The sequence below is a fragment of the Anomaloglossus baeobatrachus genome, chromosome 3 (assembly GCF_048569485.1).
Source record: "Anomaloglossus baeobatrachus isolate aAnoBae1 chromosome 3, aAnoBae1.hap1, whole genome shotgun sequence".
Classification (NCBI taxonomy): domain Eukaryota; kingdom Metazoa; phylum Chordata; class Amphibia; order Anura; family Aromobatidae; genus Anomaloglossus; species Anomaloglossus baeobatrachus.
The window spans coordinates 442,187,357-442,206,047 of record NC_134355.1 but is presented as its reverse complement, the minus strand read 5'-3'; the positions used below and the strand labels follow the sequence as shown (position 1 = coordinate 442,206,047).

The following is an 18,691-nucleotide window of genomic DNA, read 5'->3' as shown; positions in this document are numbered from 1 at the left end:
GTTCTGATTTCCTGGCTCCTGATCCGCCCTATTCTGTTTTGTGATTCCTGTGTGCTGACTTCTGCGTGTTTTGTGACTACCCTTCTGCCTGCTGTTTTTGTACCTCACTGCCCGATCCGGATTTGACCTTTGCTACGTTTTCTAATTACATCCTTGTCTGCCGATTCTGTCCCTGTTCTGCTATTCCTGGTTTGACCCTGCCTGACGACTACTCTCATTGGACTGCAGCCTTCCACAGGTAGTGATCTCCAGGGCCCTGTGTAATTCTAAATCCCTGTATAGGGGTTAAAGAGTTTCAGGGTTTTGGGGGTCCTGCATGGTGAGTGGCTTCCCTCTAGTCTGTCCATTACATCCCACCTGAGTCTGTTGATCCAGGCAGGCATTACAGATGGCCGGTGGGAGGGGAAAACACGGAAAGCTGTGTGTATACGTTGAACAGTACAGGAAGTGAATGCACAACCCAGAAGCAGTGTGCCGCCATGACACAGAGCCTCGGTAAGTATGAAATGCTGTTTTATTTCTGTTTTTTTTATTTTTCAATTATTTTCTCCAGTGCCGGATCCGGATCGTGTACCAGGAATTCCTAACAGATCAACTGACAGCTATGAGGATGTCATGAGCACCTTAAAGATCATGTTCCATCAGTGGATCTCAGAACTTTCTGTTACCAGCTTTGGGAAGCTAGAGGATCTCATAGTCAAGGACTCATTTCTTCATATCTGCCTCATAGATGTACGACAACTTGTGTATGATTGAGATCCAAAAACTGCTGATCAGGTTGCAAATATTTGTCATGTCCCCACCGGAGTCCGCTCCTGCGACTTCTGCTCCGATCGCCAGGCGAGTCTGTGTTCCCGCCATGGATAGTGCTGGTGATGGGAGAGGAGTCAGTGCCCGTGGCTCTGCTGAGCACAGGCTCCGCTCATCCACTAGGCTGAATTTGCCTGGAACCTACAGTACCACTGGCTGACTGTAGGTGGCGTGTCTCTTCCAGCTGAAGTTGCCATCATTCACCTGCGTCCAATGGGAAGACACCACACCCTTGTTATTCCCCCTCCTGTCATGTGACCACTGCCAGAGATAGTTTGTATTCCTGGTTCCTGTGCTGTTTGTATTTTGATTCCTGTGCGCTGACCTTGCTTGTGTTCTGACTACCCTTCTGCCTGTCGTTTATGTACTTCGCTGCCCGATACGGATTTGACCTCTGCTTCGTTTGCTGATTACGTCCTTGCCTGCTGATTCTGTCCCTGTTCTGCAATTCCTAGTTTGACCCTGCCTGACGACTACTCTCCGGACTGCTGCATTCCACGGGTAGTGATCTCCAGGGCCCTGTGTAATTCCAAATCCCTTTATAGGGGTTAAAGGGTTTCAGGGTTCTGGGGGTCCTGCTGTGTGAGTGGCTTCCCTCTAGCCTGTCCATTACAGCCCGTCTGAGTCTGTGGAACCAGGCAGGCGTTACAAAATTGTGGACTCTTATAAAATCCAAGAGGATAACAGAACCATTGAAACCATCAAAATTCAGCTGGAAAGGAAATTCAGCCTATCATTCATCAGGGCATTCTACATTTATTTTTTATGGGACCCCTGGGGCAATACATTGCTTGGTTGATACACGCCGATGCTTTATGTGTAACAATGGGAGGCATGTGTCACTTGTCCTGATAGGAAATAAAGCCCCCTATAACCACAAAGCTACCTGGGTTCTTACCTTCTGACTTATTTGTGGCTGATGCCGAAGTGCAAAACAATGATAACTGTCAAACTATCACTGTGGGCAATAAGGAAATCATTAGCCTCAGAGACAGGGAAGAAGAGGTCACTCTGGTGAGACCTCTGCTGACATGATTCCTGGAAAGACCATGTCTGTCATGCATGGACATGAGGAAGGAACGTCCGATATGGGGCAAGACACACAACAAACAGGGGTTTTACCACAACAAACATGGGGTACACTGAGGACACATAAACAAAGGTGGGCCCTAGTGCTAGGGAGAGGGTTGATGTGTCACCTATTGCACTCACCTACAGCTGCAATCTGAACTCCTAGCCAGTCCCTATACAGGTTCCGCAGCTGTAGCTGAGCAGGATACCTGAAGCCCTTAGAGACCCTGCAGTTAACCCTGGCTAGTGAGCGGGTAGGTAAGGATCACTAGTCCCACCGATGCACTAATACAACATGAAGGGAAAGGTACATCAGACAGGAGAAACAAAGGATAAAGCACAACTTCATGGCTGCAGTCAGACTCCAGGACTGCAGCCTACACCGCTTCACAGCAACAAGGACTCCAGCAGCTCCTTCCACCTCAAGACTTAGCTTAAGAATGGATTCAGAATTACTGGTGCCCTCTACTACTGGGAGATCTGACCATATATAGGGGAACAGAGTGGTCACCAACCAGAAGCAACCTGAGGCCAGAAGTCAGAAGCTACTGCAAAGTAAAACTGACATGAATTCTTTTAGCACCAAAAGAAAGTGAATCACATTTAATGTGAGGAGTCTCAGATGGCAAAGACAGACTTTAACCCACATTCTGTCACAAGTCTCTAGTAACAGAGAGATGGCCGTGACAGTGTCTGTAACCAAAGTTGGCAGAGTCAGCCCTGCTGTCCCTTGACCTGTGTATATCTGGACATTGGATCAGGGAAAGGACTGAGTAAAGTGGGAGTATCAGTCACTATCCCTATCATTGTGTGGCTGCACACAGTTCTGAGTAGGATGGTATCTCAATATGTCCCTGCCATGCAAGTATGGTCCTTGTATGCTTTGAAGAATCTACAGCATTTGAGAGATTGTGTGGTTATTTAGCTGTCGGATAGTAGTCTATAGTTTGGGAACTCATCATTTTGTTTGTTTGATGAGTGGTGGCAGCGTTTTGTGTATCTGGGGTTTGTGGACTCTGTTGAGTTGTGACTTATGCACATTTTTCAGCCTATAACAGAGGCTGATTGCAAAATTGAGTGATAGGAAACAAATTAACCCTAGCATGGGCACCCCACATCACGTACTGGGAAATGTGTACATGAGAATGACAATACCAGGCTCCATGTAGCTTGTGCTAATGAAAGAAGGCAGTGTGGCCTAAACATGCTACGTGGCCTGCACCCTCTCCGGATTTTTCTCCCATCAATCACATTTGGGACATCATTGGTCAGTAATTGTAAAGGAAGCTGCATCAAGGAAGTGGTGTCCAAGCCAAGAACATTCTGTAGTTACATGTTTGTAACGTTTAACCCCTATATTCAAACAGTATTACCTATCATATAAATAAATCTGCAGTTGAGTAGATCCCTGAAAATGTGATGACAGCACAAAGATTTTTGTGGATTCTATGGCACTAATGAATGCATTTCACTTGTAAAATTAAAAATCTAATGCAGGAATGCTCACTGTAGACTCTGAAAGAATATTGTCACACACGTTTTATTATACTTTACAAGTTGTGAAATGTCACATGCCGTTATTGAAATTGATTATGGATCGCAACTAGTGCAGCATTTTGTAGATCGCAACTAACCCAGCATGATACTTATGTGCTACCTTATCTATAGAATAGTGCATAAATAGTTTTGTGAGGTTTGCTGGAAAAAATGTTTGGATTTCAGCATAGATTTATATATAGTGTATTTCAGTCTTGCAATTTACTTGTTAATAGTTTAACTATTTTTAAAAATTAGTCAATATCCATACAGGGCAAAAAAAGCAAATTTTTTCATAGAGATCCTATTTCAAGAATAAAAATTAGCATTTAATATATTTAATTCAAAAATTCCACAGCATTTGTAACACATTACCACAGAATATCAAGACCTAAGTGCACAGAGGAGCAAGAGGATGATGCCCTACAATTTTCTTGCCTCCTTGGCACTACCTAACTGCAGAGGTCAGCAAACTACAAATGATATGGCGCCCCGCTGGCTGTCCCTAATAAATCCCTATTAACACTCAACCAAAGATAAAGAAGGAAAAAGTGCTACTGCCTAAACAAAGTGCTTCAGTGTATTTCAATCTATTAGGGAAACTATAATATCTTTTATAACCCCCAAAATACTCATCACTGCGCCCAATGCCTCACGCCTCAATGTGTTTCCCCATTGTGGTTCCTCAGGAGGAATTAGTTGTTAAGCATAATGTCCAGATATAGCACAGGTAAGCTGCTGACAATAGTTTAAATAGCAATTTTGTAGTGTGATTATTGAGAAGGTGCCATATACATTTCTAATAACATTCTAATAACAGGCAGAACTGTTTGGTATTTCGGAGATCATATCAACTCAAATATTGGCCATTTGGCAGCTACAAACATGAACATGATGACTCTGACTTTAGCCTTCATAATGGCACTTGAGCTGATCATGCACATAGAATCATAGAATCATAGACTCGTAGAATGGTAGAGTTGGAAGGGACCTCAAGGGTCATCAAGTCCAACCATCTGCGAGTGCAGGTTTTCTTAAATCATCCCAGCCATGTTTATCCAGTTTCCACTTAAAGATTTCCATTGATGGAGAACTCTCTACCTCCTGCGGTAGACTGTTCCACTCTCTGACTCTCTTATCTTGAGAACTTACTTTTAAGTAACCAAAGAGAGGGTGTACTAAACAAAGAGAGGGTGTAGCTATGTAATCTATAATATAACCACATGAGTTGAAAGTAAAACTCTACAGAGCTCAAGGGCAGCAGCTGTTGCCCCCATCCAAATTAAAAATGACCTGTTTATTCCACTCCGATGCACCACCAGTGACAATATATACAATCTCTGGGTACTTTGGTTCCCTCCTTCTGGCTAATTGGCTTCCTATAAAATTGGTCCTAGTATATGTGTTTGAGAGCTAGTAATAATAGATTATTACTTCCATAGTGGGCATGGACTGATGTAATGACAATCTCTGCACAGTACTGGGGAATATGTTGTACCAATATAAGCAAATTATTCAATAATATCACATTCAATACATAACATCCAGTATTTATGAACTGGAATTGTATATTTCATTATTAATGAATTTATCAGTCAGTGTCTTCAGCTGGCTTACAGACCTGTGCCGGAATTTCATGAACAGTTGAAAGGTTTATCAGTGAGTGTTTACAGCAAGGGATAATGACCTCAGGGTTAATGTCCTACCAAGAATAGAACACAACGAACCAATGACTGCATAAATATATTTTCGTTTATCTTTAATTGATTGCTTCACTAAAAATAATAAGACACGAGTAAACCGTTGGAAAGGAGAAGGTTTGTTAATTGGCTATTTTGTAAGAATTTGAAATTGAAATAATTTGACATATGGATATATAAAAACAAAAATAAGTCAGAACCTTCCTGGAAAGTTGAGCAAGTTCACAAAGCACACAGTTGCTTAAGCATCTAATGCAATATATTAAATAATTACAACACAATAAAAGAGTAAATATACAGTATGAATTGTAAAATGAATATGTTTTAACAAAATAAATAGTATAAAGAGAACACGGTACTTCTGAGTATGAGGGCTCTAGTAGGATCCAGTCACATAATTTCAGAGAGATAGAAGAGGCTCTATATGGTGAATAAATGATGATTTCTTTGGTGGTGTAACAGCAATCCGGAGTCATGGCCGGCTTTAGGCATGTGCGGCTTGTGCGGTCGCACAGGGCGCTGACGGCCATGCTTCAGGGGGGGGCGCCGCAGAGAGGTAAGAAGTAAATTTCCTGCCTCCTCTGGTCCCAGCACTGTGTTTTTATTGTAATGCCGCTGCGCAGGCAGAAGGCAATGATGGGATGAGCCGCAGGGAGACCCTATGTGTGAAGCTAAACGTACTGTCTCCATCAGCGCCTCTCCATCCCTTTCTTGAAGCCTGGCAACCGGGCCCCCGCGCCGTGCATACAAGTGGTGTGATTGGCGCGGAGACAGAAAGATGAGTTTCATCTACTGCCCCTGCTCCAATCAGTGAACGTGTGCATCCAGTCGCTCTCCTGCCTAGCTCCATGGGCTCACCTCATCTCACATCCCCAGATCTTGACAGCAGAGAGAAGATCATGCCCTGTATGTGACCACAGCGCAGGTGCAGTTTATTGCAGGCAGTCCTACCAGGTGTAGAATTGGCGCGATAGCTGTCTGTGCGGGCGGGTGGCCGGGTTTCTGCCTCTCTGTGTGGGTGGGCGGCCGGCTGCCTGCCTCTCTGTGCGGGTGGGCGGCCGGGTGCCTGCCTCTCTGTGCGGGTGTGCGGCCGGGTGCCTGCCTCTCTGTGTGGGTGGTCGGCTGGGTGCCTGCCTCTCTGTGCGGGCGGCCGGCTGCCTCTCTGTGTGGGCGGGTTGGTGCCTGCCTCTCTGTGTGGGCGGGCGGCCAGCTGCCTGCCTCTCTGTGTGGGCGGCCGGCTGTCTCTCTGTGCGGGCGGCCAGCTACCTGCCTCTCTGTGCGGGAGGCCGGCTGCCTCTCTGTGTGAGTGGGTGGGTGCCTGCCTCTCTGTGCAGGCGGCCAGCTGCCTGCCTCTCTGTGTGGGCGGCCGGCTGTCTCTCTGTGCGGGCGGCCAGCTGCCTGCCTCTCTGTGCGGGCAGGCGGCCGGGTGCCTGCCTCTCTGTGCTGGAGGCCGGCCAGCTGGATATCTGTCTGTGCGGGCAGCGGTGGCTGTGTGGAGCAGGGCAGTGTGGCTGATGTTCCAGATGCTCTGGGTTCAAATGATGGCGTCCGGGTCGGGGCGTGTGCAGATGGAGCCCTCAGCTCAAGATCTTGTAATTGAACTGAGAGCTCAATCTGCACACGCACCGCTCCAGGACACTATTTCTTGGAAGCCCGCACCGTTGACAGAGCATCTGGGACACCCGCCGCACCAGCCTGCTCCACACAGCCAGCACAGCTTCCGCTGCCAGCACAGCCCTACCACTGCCAGCACAGCCTGACCGCTGCCAGCACAGCCCACACTGTTCCCACCGCTGTGCCTGCCTCCTGTGACTCTGCTCCCCCTCCAGTAAGACAACAATGGAGTATAAGACGGACCCCAAAAAATATGGTATGTGCTATTGTTACCATCAAGGATATGTGATTTTGTTCCTGGAGTGGGCATCATTTTCATGCAAGGGGTGTTGTGTGTGTGTGTGTGTGTGTGTGTGTGTGTGTGAGTCCTTACATAGTAGTATATTAATATGCACCATTACTGTAAAATGGCACCTCCTTAAAGCATAACCACATACACCCTTTGTAATAAATGATGCCCCACTCCAGTCCATAAAAGGGAAGTCCACTACTTGGACAACCCTTTGTCATTCCCCTTGTTTGCCCCAGAAAAATAAAGAAAGCTATACGCCCCTCTGGTGCAGCCTCAGTTCCAGCGATGTCTAAAACTGCGTTCCAGGGGCATCTGTGACATTGTTATGATACACGAGCCCCAAAAGCAATCAGTGCCGGCTTCCTTCTGCCCACCTTTGGACATTTCGGCAAATTCAGTGTAGCGCTCACATCCTGCTCAAATGTCTGAAGGTGGAGAGAGAGACACTGGGCGCTGTTTGGTCAAGGGGCCTCATGGAACGCAGCTTTAGGCCTAAAACACACATCCATGAAAACCACGTCCGTGTAAAACGGGCCGTTTTTCGGGTCCGTTTTCCGTTTTTTAGGTCCGTTTTTATGGTATGTGTGGCCTGCGTATGTATCCCGTATGCTAGCCGTATGTGCGTGTGAAATGTCCGTGTGTGCGTGTGAAACTTAACTGACATGTGGTTGTGTTGTCCGTGTGGAATGTCCGTGTGTGATGCAAAATGTCGTTTATTACATGTCGGCAGACAGCAGACAGAGTAGCGCGATGAGAATGAACTCGGGTAAACTTCACCCGACTTCATTGTCATGCCGCGGCTCTGTCTATGTGCCGTGTACTGATTAGCGGTCACCCTAATCCTAAGCGGTCCAGGATGGTCCAGCGTCGCTTCCAGCTCTGCTGCATGAAGGTGACCGGAGCAGCAGAAGAAACCGCCGCTCCTGTCACCTCCACGCAACAAATGAAGAGAGCCGCGTGATCGGCTGAGCTGTTACTGAGGTTACCTGGATCCAGCGGTGGATGCAGCGGTGGCCACGGGTAACCTCAGTGACAGCTCAGCTGATCGCACTACTCACCGCCGCTCCGGTCAGCTCCACGCAGCAACTGAGGTGAGTAGCGCGATCAGCTGAGCTGTCACTGAGGTTACTCGCGGCCACCGCTGCATCCACCGCTGGATCCAGGTAACCTCAGTGACAGCTCAGCCGATAACGCGGTTCTTTTCATTTGCTGCGTGGAGGTGACAGGAGCGGCGGTTTCTTCTGCTGCTCCGGTCAACTTCATGCAGCAGAGCTGGAAGCGACGCTGGACCATCCTGGATTCCGCCGGACATGGAGGGCTTTTTGGGGCTGATTAAATTGGTGAACCAGGGAATGTGTTTGTGTTTTTTATTTCTAATAAAGGATTTTTCAGTTGTGTGTGTTTATTTACTGTAATTTACAGATTAATCATGGAAGGTTTCTCCGGGAGACGCCTGACATGATTAATCTAGGACTTATTGGCAGCTATGGGCTGCCAATAACTCCTGATTACCCCGATTTGCCACCGCACCAGGGCAAATCGGGAAGAGCCGGATACTGTCCCAGAACAGTCGCATCTAATGTATGCGGCCATTCTGGGCGGCTGCTGACTGATATTGTTAGGCTGGGGGGCTCCCCATAACGTGGAGTTCCCCATCCTGAGAATACCAGCCTTTAGCCGTATGGCTTTATTTGGCTGGTATTAAATTTGGGGGGAACCGCACGCCGGTTTTTTAAATTATTTATTTATTTATTTATTTCTATACTCCATAGTGACACGCCCACCGGCTGCTGTGATTGGGTGCAGTGAGACACTTGTCACTCAGCGTGGCGGCGTGTCTCACTGCAACCAATCATAGGCACCGGTGGGCGGGGAAAGCAGGGAATACGAGATTGTTAAATGAGCGGCCGGCTTTTTCAAATTAGAAAAAGCCGCCAGAGCAGTGTGAATGCCGTGTAGCGCCGGTGATCGGGGATCGGTGAGTATGAGAGAGGGGGGGACACTTCGGTCACTCGGGGGATTAGAGGTCACTGGTGAATCCTTCACAGGTGACCGCTAATCAGTACACGGCACACAGACAGAGCCGCGGCATGACAATGAAGTCGGGTGAAGTTCACCCGAGTTCATTCTCATCCCGCTACTCTGTCTTCCGACATGTAGTAACAACATTTTGCATCACACACGGACATTTCTCACGGACAGCATAACCACACATCCGTGCAAGGAACGTTTTATTTGGACTCCCATAGGCTAACATTATGTCCGTGTGTGCGTGCTCCGTCCCAAAAACAAACATGCTTCCGTGCCAAATGGAGCAAAAAACATGGGACGCACACGAACACACGGAAGATCAAATAACACGCACGTGTGCCTTTAAACATAAAAAAACGTATGTGCACGTTTGGTCGTATCTCCGGTATGTACGGAAACGGACCAAACACGCACGTTTTAAACGGATGTGTGTTGCAGGCCTTAGACATCACTGAAACTGAGGCTGTACCAGGGGGGAGTATAGCTTTATTTATTTTTCTGGAGCAAACAAGGGGAATGAGAAGAGGTTGTTGACATCCCTTTTATTTATGGATTGAAGTGGGGCATCATTTTATTACAAAGGGTGTATGTGGTTATGCTTCAACAAATGGAATGAATAGGGGTTGTCAAATCTGGTGGACAGCCCATTTAAAGGGGCTGTTCTTTTACTAAATGTCTAGCCTAAGGTGGAGGTTATTATAAAGAAATTATAATGCTGTTACGCAAACACCGTAAAAAAAACAAAAACTTTGGGAAAAAGCACTCCAAAAATGTTTTTTAGTCTTACTGAAAACACAAAAATTGAATAAAAGCCAACAAAAGTCATATGTGAAGGTATAAGACCTAAAAGCTCTTTTGAACAAAAAATAAATTAAAAAAGTTACACCTCTCAGAATATGGCGATGCAAAAAGAAATTAATTTTTGTAAAATATTGCTTTTAGTGTGCAAAAGTCGCAAAGTATAAAAAGTTATATAAATCTGGTATAGTGTAATCGTTCTGACCCGAAGAATAAATCAGTCATCACTTTTATCGCATGGTGAACTGATCAAAAAATTGAAAAGAATAAGCGAATTGCTGGTTTTCCCTCATTTTGCTTCTGAAAAATCTGAATAAATAGCAATCAAGAAATGTTATGTACCCCATAATAGTACCAAAAATCCTTCAGCTTATTGCGCAAAAAATAAACTTCCACACAGCCCTGTTCGCTCCAAAAAGAAAAAAGTTACAGCTCTCACAATATGGTGACGAAAAAACTTTTTATAAAGAAAAAAAGCATTTTCACTGTGATAGAAGCTGAACAATATAAATCTGGTATCAATGTAACAGCACCAACAAAGAGAATCTGTCAGCAGGCTTTTGCTACCTCACCAGAGATTACTGACTGCATCCGTTCTGACATATTCTAGGATTTAAGATTTTTAGCCTGTTTCGCATGTCAGTGAAAAACAAAGACGTTTTTCACCGACGTGTTAAAAGCGCATGTGTCCCTCTGTGTGCTGTGATTCACAGCACACGTGAGTTGTCAATGTGCAATCCGTGATCTGTGATGCATGATAGCACATTGAGATAAACTCACCTGACCCCGTTCCTGCTGTCCGTGGTGCTGAACTCTCCGGGCCTGCTGCATCCGGCGCCGCTGTGTCTCCCCTCTGCAACTACTTCCGGGTTGGCTGTGCTGTGCATAAATGAATATGCAGGACAGTAATTAGCCTGACAGGAAGCAGCAGCCAGCAGAGGCCGTAGACAGCTGGAGAAGTGGAATATAAAAATCACTTTATTTTCAGTGTCCATGCGTTTCTGGTACATGTTTCACAGATCACACTATAGTGTGGTCTGTGGGACATCAGTGGTGCTGGAAAAAACTGACATATTTCTGTGCACAACAGATAAAGCATGTGAGCAACAAGGAGTACCTGCCTAAAAAAGCACTGCAAATACACCATAGCAAAGGGACATGATGCACAGCAATTTCAAAATGATTTTGCTGTGCACATGTTCCGTCTTTGGTTAATTATTTTAGCTGCTGTAGGCTTCAAAAGCCATGAAACGGCTAAAAGAAGTAACCTTCTCATTCATGGGGCAGCTAAAATTAGAAGAAGCCCCTCGCTCTATATACTTAAAGGACACAGAATACCATCATTGAATAGACACCAGAAATGAAGCCAGTAATAACGGCGCATACATATAGACTTTCAGGATGTTTTTTGCAAATGATTTTTCATTTTTTTAAATAACTAAATTGCAGTATGTGTCGTGGGCGGAGGAGGGGATGCTGCACTCACCCACTGCTCGGGTCCGGCTGCTGCTGCTGCTGCTCGGTGGTGGCTCGAGTGGTGGGCCGGATCCCAGGGACTCGAGCGGCGTTCCTCGCCCGTGAGTGAAAGGGGGTGGTTTGGGTTTAGGGATATTGTCCGTGACGCCACCCACGGTTGTGGTGAGGTTGGGACACCACCGCTGCTCTGGACGGGGATCCCGGGAGCGATGACAGGGAGCAGCTTGGATGTTGGTTCTCCCCTCCGTGGGTAGGGGGGTTGGTTTTCCCGGGACCCGGTGAGGGGTAGAGATGTAGGGCAGGCGGGTTACGGGGCCTGGTGAGGTGCAGGGTTGCGGGGGCAGCGCTGTGCCGCATGGCACGGTGGTACTCACTCAGCCGGTAATTCACACGGAGTCTCTGGTCAAACAAATGGCTGGACGGATGGGTTCCACAGACGGCTGCGGTGTTTCTCCTCCTGGCAGGTTGATGGTGACTGCCTTTCCCTGCACCTGTGTTGTGTTACGGTTCCGATGGCTTCCCACCGGTAACCCGCTCCCCAGCTTGGATGGGTGCTGAAGGAGCCCCTTTTTGCCCGCAGGCTCTGGCCCTGGGAACTGTAGCCTTGGCGGTGACTGTGTTTCCCTCTACGGTTTGAGCGGTTGCCTTCAATCGGGTCTTGACTGCTGGGAAACCCCGGAGGTTCCCTTCGCTAATGGATTTGACAAATTCAACGGCGACTCCTAGCCTTGTCGGGGTCCGTAAGCCCTGCCGGATGGTGCTGGCTTCTCTTTGTTCACCGGTCCGGTAGGGCCGGGCCACCGCCCATCCACGGTCCTTACGGCTCACTCTAATCGGCCTATCCTGCAGACGGTCACCACCGTCTGCCAACCTTGCTGTTCCGTCCGGGCCACACACCCGGACCGCCTTCAGACTGCTCCTCTACCACTTTACTTCCTCTCACTTCCACATCAAAACTCATCTCAACTGTTTCCTTTGCCCGCCTCCAGGACTGTGAACTCCTCGGTAGGCGGGACCAACCGCCTGGCCCACCCCCTGGTGTGGACATCAGCCCCTGGAGGAAGGCAACAAGGATTTTGTGTTTGGCTTCGGTGTGCCTAACCGGGGTGTGGAGTGTGTTGGTGTAGTTCTGTGACGACCTGGCTTGCCCAGGGCGCCACATATGCTTAGGGCGAGGCTTTTTTTGTCATTTTACAGTAAATGAAATAAACAAATGCAGCAGAAAAGCAATACAACCAGGCACCGGGGTCTTGTGATCTGCAGCCAATCAGCGGCTGCTTCACTATCCCTCTTTCAAAACTGTAATTCAGAAGAAATGAGAGCTGCTGCTTTTTCATGACTTCCTCTGGATGTCAGTTTAATCTAATGGATGAGAGAGTAAACAAGCTGCTGATTGAATGCAGGTCGCCTGTGACATGGTCTGGGGGCAGCAAAGGGTAATTTGGCACAGGGCGCCATTTAGCCTAAAGGGGGCTTTACACGCTACGACATCGCTAATGCAAACTCGTTGGGGTCACGGAATTGGTGACGCACATCTGGCCGCATTAGCGATGCCGTTGCGTGGGACACCTATGAGCGATTTTGCATCATTGCAAAAACGTGCAAAATCGCTCATCGGTGACATGGGGGTCCATTCTCAAAAATCGTTACTGCAGCAGTAACAAGGTTGTTCCTCGTTCCTGCGGCAGCACACATCGCTCCGTGTGACACCGCAGGAACGAGGAAGCTCTCCTTACCTGCCTCCCGGCCACAATGCGGAAGGAAGGAGGTGGGCGGGATGTTGCGTCCCACTCATCTCCGCCCCTCAGCTTCTATTGGGCGGCGATTCAGTGACGCTGCTGTGACGTCGCTGTGACGCTGAACGAACCGCCCCCTTAGAAAGGAGGCGGTTCGCCGGTCACAGCGACGTCGCCGGGCAGGTAAGTAGTGTGACGGGTCTGGGCGATGTTGTGCAGCACGGGCAGGGATTTGCCCGTGTCGCACAACAGATGGGGGCGGGTGCCCACGCTAGCGATATCGGTACCGATATCGCAGCGTGTAAAGTGGCCTTAAGGCCGGCCCTGTCCGGAGTGTGAAAACGTTTCGGTCTAAATTAGATTTTCATTAGTTCACAGGAATATACACATATTTACAAAGTAGAGAGTATAAGTAACAAAATAAATATATGTCAGATAAGAAAAGTCTGCTTTGCAGACGAAGAGAAATAAATTATAGTGGATATCTTCCACAAGTGTTATAGAGGAAAAAACAAAGGAATGAGCAAAACAAAGGAAAATTGGCAAAAAGTTGAAAAAAAAAAGAAAAGAAAAAAGGGAAATAGAAGGAAGATTGGAAGAAGATAAGAATGAGTGAAACAGAGTAATGAAAAGGAAAAAAAATTAGTCATAAAATTGTGATAAATGGTCAAAATGGAGAACCGCAGTAGGAGTTAGGATGGGTAAGTATATGAATCCTATATGGAAGGCAAATCACAATACTATCAGGCTGCATCAAGAATGGTGATGGCAAAATGCATGTAAGATCAGGTGGAGGTATATAAACTAGGTATCGACAATTATGACATGCAATTTATATACAACCATGATATGACAATTAAGTAAGAAAACTTATTCACAGTTATAAACCAGGTAGGTATATATAAGATTAGAACATTAGCACCAAGATTTTGTTGGAAAAATAATTCTGAACTGACACACTAAAGTACACACTAAAGTACACACTAAAGTGGAGCCGTTTGTTTGAAAGTCCATCCTGGATATAAAAAAGGCATGCAGTAGAAATCTGGCCTTTAGCTTCAAGGGAATGGGTCATGCATAATAGATACAGGTGTGTTGAGAAGGCCTGCGTGCATGAAAAGGTGGCACATGCGTCATGGTATATACTGAGCCAGAGAAGCTGATGTGACTAGTCATATGGAGGCCAGCGAGGCGGCGTGGTTTGTCTGTGACTAATCGGCGCATACATGGGGAGTTTTGCATATGGGTTGGCTTCTTCGATTCTTTTCTTGAATTGCATTCTTCTATCAACGCAGCCTGGTGGGGACTCAAATTTACCATGCATAATAACCAATATTGCATTAGTTTTCTTGACACTTAATTATTGAAAGATGACTCCGGTTGTCGTTCTGCTGACCTAATAACCTCCTTCACTTTGATTCTGGCTAAGTTTTTCTCTCTCCTGTAGAATATAAGCTCTTATGGTCAACAGGGTCTTTGTTCTCTTGTAAAGTGTAAGCTATTATGGCTAGCGTGGTCTACTCTCTCTAGTCTGAAAAGTGTAGTCTCTTATAGTCTTGCAATAATTGGTTGCCACTTGCAACAAAATGTTAGCTCTTTTCCCAGCATAATCTCCATAATCAGCCTTTTATTCCTAACTCCATTGGAGTGACTATTGAAGGGTTTTTCAAAAATAAGTTATAAGATAAGATGTAAGATAGTAAGTTATTCCCTACTTGTATTACCTCACATGGCTGTATGCTGCTTCCGGGGCTGCTCATTCTAATTTCAGGGCCACTCATAATCAGAATCTGGTGCTTAAAAATGGTGGTAGAAAGGAGAGGGGGATTGGAGCAAGCATGTCATACTTACCGGCCTCCGCGCAGCTGTACCTGCTTCCAGGCCACTCACTCTACTTTCAGGGCCGCTTATTATTGCTCATCCATATGCACTGCCTTCCTCACCTACCGACTTTCCTGGCAACTGTAATTGATTGCAGTCAGACGTGACCCCACCCTGTGTAACAGTATAGGATGCTTTACACGCTGCGACATCGCTAACGAAATATCGTCGGGGTCACGTCGTTAGTGACGCACATCCGGCGACATTAGCAACATCGCAGCATGTGACACCAAGAAGCGACAATCAACGATCGCAAAATCGTTCAAAAACGATGATCGTTGACACGTCGCTCCTTTTCATAATGTCATTGCTGCTGCATGTACGATGTTGTTCGTCGTTCCTGTGGCACCATACATCGCTATGTGTGACACCGCAGGAACGAGGAACTTCATCGTACCTGCGGCCGCCGGCAATGAGGAAGGAAGGAGGTGGGCGGGATATTCCGCCCGCTCATCTCTGGCCCTCCGCTTCTATTGGACGGCTGCCGTGTGACGTCGCTGTGACGCCGCACGAACCGCCCCCTTAGAAAGGAGGAGGTTGGCAAGCCAGAGCAACATCGCAGGGAAGGTAAGTCCATGTGACGGGTGTAAGTGATGTTGTGTGCCACGGGCAGCGATTTGCCCGTGTTGCACAACCGACGGGGGTGGGTACGCTCACTAGCAATATCGGTAACGATATCGCAGCGTGTAAAGTACCCTTAAGTCTGACTGCTTGCAATCACAGACCCTGTCTGCGGGTCCCTATCGTGGCATAAAACTAAATAAATAAATAAATTGTCGTAATGTCCCGCCATATTATAATACCCAGCCCAGATAAAGCATACAGCTACAGGCTGCAGCCCCCAGCTGTGGGCTTATTTTGGCTGTGTATCAAAATAAGAGGAACCACATGTGGCTTTTTTTTTTAAATAATTAAATAAATAATTTAAAAAATGGAGTGTAGTCCCGCCAACTGTGATACACAGCCATGATAAAGCTGTCAGCGGGAACTGATATTCTCAGGCTGGGGAGGCCCTTGGTTATCGGGCACCCCCAGCCTAAAAACTGCAACCTGCAGTCACCAAGGATTGTCCCCTCCATTAGATGCAACAATCCCAGAATTTCACCTAACTCTTTCTAATAGCCCTGGTGGCAATCGGGGTAATATGGGGTTAATGGCCACTCACAGCTGCCACTAAGCCCCAGATTAGTAGTGGGAGGCATATATGAGACCCCCCATTACTAATCTGTAAGTGAAAAGAACTAAACATAAACACCCAAAAACTCCTTTATTTGACATAAAATACAAAGAACACACCCTCCTTCAGCAATTTATTAACCCCAAAACACCGAGGTCCGACGTAATCCACACAAGCTCCCACGACAATCCCAGCTTTGCTACATCTGAAGTGAAAGTGCGCCGCCATAGAACACGATCACCCACTCTGAGCTTCAGACAGAGACTGAGCTACGCGATGAGTGGTGACATCACTCAAGTTATTGAAGCTGAAGATTCCCACGGTCCTCTACCTGTGATTGCACGTTGCCTCACCTCAGGTGATCTCAGTAAACTCAGTGACCTCACCTCAGGTAAGGTCACTGAGTTAAAAGACTTGCATTTCCTGGCAGAAAACCACATTTTTTTGCCAAGAAATGTAAATTTGGTCATAAAATTTATACAACATATTCCTGCACCCAATCTACACCTCCTGACAAAAAAACAAAAAACATATCCCTACTGCATGCGATATAATGTGGTAGTAAAGCTTTTGGGGTTTTTTGCCAGGAGGTGTAGATTGGGTGTAGTAATATAGTGTAAAAGAAAACAGTTTTTATGCCGTTTCGGGACGGTTTTCTGCCAGGAGGCGCAAATTTGGTGCTGAAATCTGGTGGAGACATTTTAGCAGAAATTTGAACATCCTGGCAGAAAATTGCATCAAAAATCCGTAAAAAATGTTTTTTTTGCATTTTTGGACCAAGACATGCAAGTTTGGTAGTGAAATTTTTACACCATATTACTGCACACAATCTATACCTCCTGGCAAAAAAAAAAATACCTATGGTATGATGCAGTAATGATGACATTTTAATTCCAAGAGGTGTAGATTGGATGCAGGAATATGGTGTAAAAATTTCAGATCAAATCTGCATTTCTTGGCAACAAAACCTGAGGTAAGGTCACTGAGTTTACTGAGGTCACCTGAGGTCAAGGTATCTGCGATCATAGGTGGAAGACCATGGGAACCTCAAGCTGTGACTGCAAATAACCTGGCTACATGATGTCACCACTGTGGCTCTGTCTCTGCCTGAAGCCCTCAGTGAGTGGTCATGTTCTATAGCTGCTCGCTGTCACTTCAGATATAGCAGAGCTGGAATAGTCATGGGACCTTGTATGGAGTATGTCGGGCCTGGGTGTTTTGGAAGTTAATAAAGGGGTGAAAGAGTGTGTTTTTTTATATTTTATTGCAAATAAGAATTTTTTTGGGTGTTTGTGTTTTTTCACTCACAGATTAGTAATGGGAGGTCTCATAGACCCTCCTCATTGCTAATTTAGGGCATAGTGTCAGCTGTGGGATGCCATTAACCCCACTGCACCAGGGCAATTGGGAACAGCCAAGTAAAGTTCCAACCAGGAACATGGGATTGCTCCTATACTGGGCCTTATAGCTATTTTCTGCCATCCATATGTATGGTCCTGTCATTATACCCTCAGTTTGTGACACTTCAACACTGACCGGGGGTCTTAGGATTCACCTGATTGAGATTTTAATGTTATTAACTACACTGTGATCCATTTACTTATAGGATTCATGTTTATCCTGAGTATCTTTGGTGTTTTTCCTGAGACCATCCTTGTCTGTGTAACAATTTTGTCCATGTAACAATATCTATATCCCCCCAGATGATTCATTTTGGTGATGTCTTATCATGTTTTTAATTGTCCATTGTCTATTGTGGTTTTTTCATATTTAATAAAACTTTCTATTTTTTTGCACATATACTCCTTGTCCTCTTGTTTATACATAGATTGCATTATCTGGCTAATAAGGCCATTGATTATTTGGCCCCTTCCAGCTTTAAAATACCAGCCTGCAGTCACACAAGAAGTGGCACATCCTTTCGATGTAATAATTCTAGTTTTTTACCCAGCTCTTCCCAATTCTCCTAGAACAGTAGCAATTAGGATAATAATTATGGGGTTGATGTCAGATGTGAATTGATTTGAGGCATCAAGCCCATTGGTTACTAATGGATAGGCGTCTATCAGACACCCCCATTACTAACCAGACAAGTATAGAGTTAAAAAAACACAGATGCAGGAAAAAAAAGTTTATTAAAAAAAACACTCCCCCACACACCATTCACCAATTTATTCATTCAAAAAATCCTCAATTTTCTGACATAATCCTTTTGGGGAATAAACACTCTCCTACATGTCCTCTTTAAATTAATTAAAAATAAATCCTAGAAGTTCCAATGTAATCTAAAGTGTAAAATCCACCAATGTCCATCGATTCCTATAAAGGTGCATTCTTTGAACTTTCTCAGAACACAGCTCTATCAGTCACTGCCAGTAAGCAGCAGCCCGAAATTTGTCATGAGTGGTGACATCACTGAGGTACTGACATCACCGCTAGTGAGACATTTCAGGCCTATGGAGTGTTGTTTTGAGAAAATGCTCAGAAAGCAGCTCCATAGGAATTGATGGACGTCATGGACATTGCTCTTTGGATTACGACAGAATTTCCAGGATTTATTTTTAAATAA

The 18,691-nt window shown here is 46.0% G+C and overlaps 1 protein-coding gene across 2 annotated transcripts in view; it reads left to right on the top strand.

Moving 5' to 3' along the window:
• Positions 1-18,691, top strand: part of MASP1 (MBL associated serine protease 1) — a 151,159-nt gene that overhangs the window by 85,984 nt on the left and 46,484 nt on the right. The gene's annotated exons all lie outside the window — the stretch shown is intronic.